Raw genomic sequence first — 3,030 nt, forward strand, 5'->3', positions numbered from 1 at the left:
ACATCCCCTCCCTATATTTGTCATTCTCCTTTTCTGTCTTTTCAGCCAATCTAATAGATATGAGGTAGCACCTCAGAATTGTTTAAATATTCATTCCTTCAATCAATAACTATTTAAGGCATTTTCTCATATGTCCAGAGATAGTTTTGATAACTTTATCAAATCTCTTGATCATTCATCAATGGGTGAATGGTTTCTGTTTTTACAAAATAAAACTCAGTTCTCTAAATATTTGAGAAATGAGGCCTTTATCAGAAAAAAAAAAAAACTTGCTTCAAAATTTTTTTTACAGTTACTATTGCTAACTTTATTCCCTTCATTCTAGTCCTGCCTATTGATTCTATCCTCTCTCCTTTTATCCTGTCCTTCCTCAAAAATGTTTTGCTTCTGACTATTGCCTCCCCCAATATACTTTCCCTTCTATCATCCCCATTTTCTCTTATCCCCTTTCTTTCCTACTTTTCCTGTAAAGTAAGGTAGATTTCCATATTCTGTTGAGTGTGTATGTTATTCCCTCTTTGAGCCAATTCTGATGAGAGTAAGGTTCACTCACTGTCCCCTCACCTCCTCCTTCTTCTCCTCCACTGTAAAAGCTTTCTCTTGCCTCTTTTATGTGAGATAATGTACTCCCATTTTGCCTCTTCCTTTCTCTTTCTCCCTGTACATTCCTCTCTCACCCTTTAAGTTTATCTTTTTAGATATCATCCCTTCATTTTCAACTTACCCCTGTGCCCTCTATCAATATAGATTCCTAACTGCCTTAATAATGAGAAAGTTTTTATAAGTTACAAGTATCATCTTCCCATGTAGGAATGGAAACAGTCTAACTTTATTAAGGCCCTTATGATTTCCCTTTCCATTTACCTTTTTATGATACTCCTGAGTCTTTTATTTGAAAGTCCAGTTTTTTATTCAGCTCTGGTCTTTTCATCAAGAATGCTTGAAAGTTTTCTATTTCACTGAATATTTTTTCCCCTTAAGGGTTATACCTCATTTTGCTGGATAAGTAATTCTTGCTTGTAATCCTAATTCCTTTGTCCTTTGAAATATCATAACTGAACCTCTCTGATCTTTTAATGTAGAAGCTGCTAAATCTTATGTTATCCTGATTGTGGCTCCATGATACTTGAATTATTTTTTTCCTGCTATTTGCAATACTCTCTCCTTGATGTAGGAGTTCTGGAGTTTGGCTGTAATATTCCTGGGAGTTTTCATTTTGGGATCTCTTTTAGGAGGTGATCAATGGATTCTTTAATTTCTATTTTACAGTCTGGATCTAGAATATCAGAGCAGTTTTCCTTGATTATTTCTTAAAAGATTGTGTGTAGGTTCTTTTTTTAAATTGTGGCCTTCAGGTAGTCCAGTAATTTTTAAATCATCTCTCCTGGATCTAGTTTCCAGGTCAGTTGTTTTCCAATGAGATATTTCATGTTGCCTCCTATTTTTTTCATTCTTTTTGTTTTGTTTTATTGTTTCTTGATTTCTTGTAAAGTCATTAGCTTCCATTTGCTCAATTCTAATTTTAAGGAATTATTTTCTTCGGTGAACTTTTGGAACTCCTTTTCCATTTGGCCAATTCTATTTTTTAAGGAGTTTTTTTCCTTGAGTGAATTTTTGTATCTCTTTTTCCATTTGATCAATTCTGCTTTTCAAGACATTCCTCTCCTCATTGGCTTTTTGTATTTCTTTTATTATTTGGCCTATTCTGTTTTTAAAGGTGTTATTTTCTTCAGTATTTTTTGTGACACCTTTACCAAGCTGTTGATTTTTTTCCTGGTTTTCTCATATCACTCTTATTTCTGTTTCCAATTTTTCCTCTAATTCTCTGACTTAATTTTCAAAATCCTTTTTGTGCTCTTTCATGCCTTAAGACCAATTCATATTTTTCTTGGAGGCTTTGAAGTGGGCCTTCAGCTTTCTTATTTTTTTTTTCTGTGTGTTTTAATCTTCCTTGTTACCATAGCAACTTTCTATGGTCAGAATTTTTTTCTGTTGCTTATTCATTTTATCAGTTTATTTCTTGACTTAAAGTGGAGCTCTGCTTTCAGGGTAGAGTGATGCACTGTCCAAAGCTTCAGGAATTTTGTTCATCTATTTTCAGAGATACTGCTAGGGATCTGCAAATTTTCAGTTCTTCCAAGGTGCTATGATCTAAAGAGAGATGTTTTTACTACTGTTCTGACCTGTACTCTGGTCTGTGAATGGACAGAAGCACTCTTCTGCTCTGAACTATGACAGGGATCCATGCTCCACTGCAGCTGCAAGCTCTGGTACACTAGTTCTCTCCCTTACCCTAAGACTTTCACCCAGGACTTCAACTCAGATCCAAGTATGGGCAAAGCAACAGTCCAGGCCCTAGTGTGTAATATTAATGTGATTCAAGATCTTCCTCACCCATTAATAGGCCTCATGTGGAGCCCATTAAGGGAAGCTTGCTTAGGGGGGGGCTTGCTTGTAGGAAGGCTTTCACACCTTTTGCTAATTTCTAATTAGGTACTGAATCATGAGGGTTGTGATGCTTTCTGGTTTTCAGAAGTGTATATATACTCTGAGTTCGTATTTTACTTTGGGGGTTTGCTTATGAGAAGGACCATTTGATTCCCTGGTAGAGACTCTGAGTGGCCATATGTTCAGAGCCCCTGACTGCTCAGATGTAAAGACTCTCTTGATCCAAGGATATATATAAAGTGTACAGCAATATTGCTTTGATTCAGGCAGTAGAGGACGATCTGTTGGTCTTTATTTCTCTGCTTATATTTTCTCTGAAGTTCAGGGTGTTGACTTTTCCCCTGAACCAGTGAATGTAATTACAAAATATTGTTGACCCCTTAAACAGCTATCTTTCCTAGTAAAGAAGATCTAAGAACCTGTGCTAGCAGGTCATCCTGCGTATGCTAGGGTGCTTGCTCTTACATAGTGTCAGCAGAGACCCCTGTAGTCTCCTTCTGATCAATTGTTCAACCACCTCACCATCTGTGAACTGAAAGCTCTGGAATTAACCTCCACAGCTATAGATTCAGGGGCTCCCAA

The sequence above is a fragment of the Notamacropus eugenii genome, chromosome 4 (assembly GCF_028372415.1).
Source record: "Notamacropus eugenii isolate mMacEug1 chromosome 4, mMacEug1.pri_v2, whole genome shotgun sequence".
NCBI lineage: Eukaryota > Metazoa > Chordata > Mammalia > Diprotodontia > Macropodidae > Notamacropus > Notamacropus eugenii.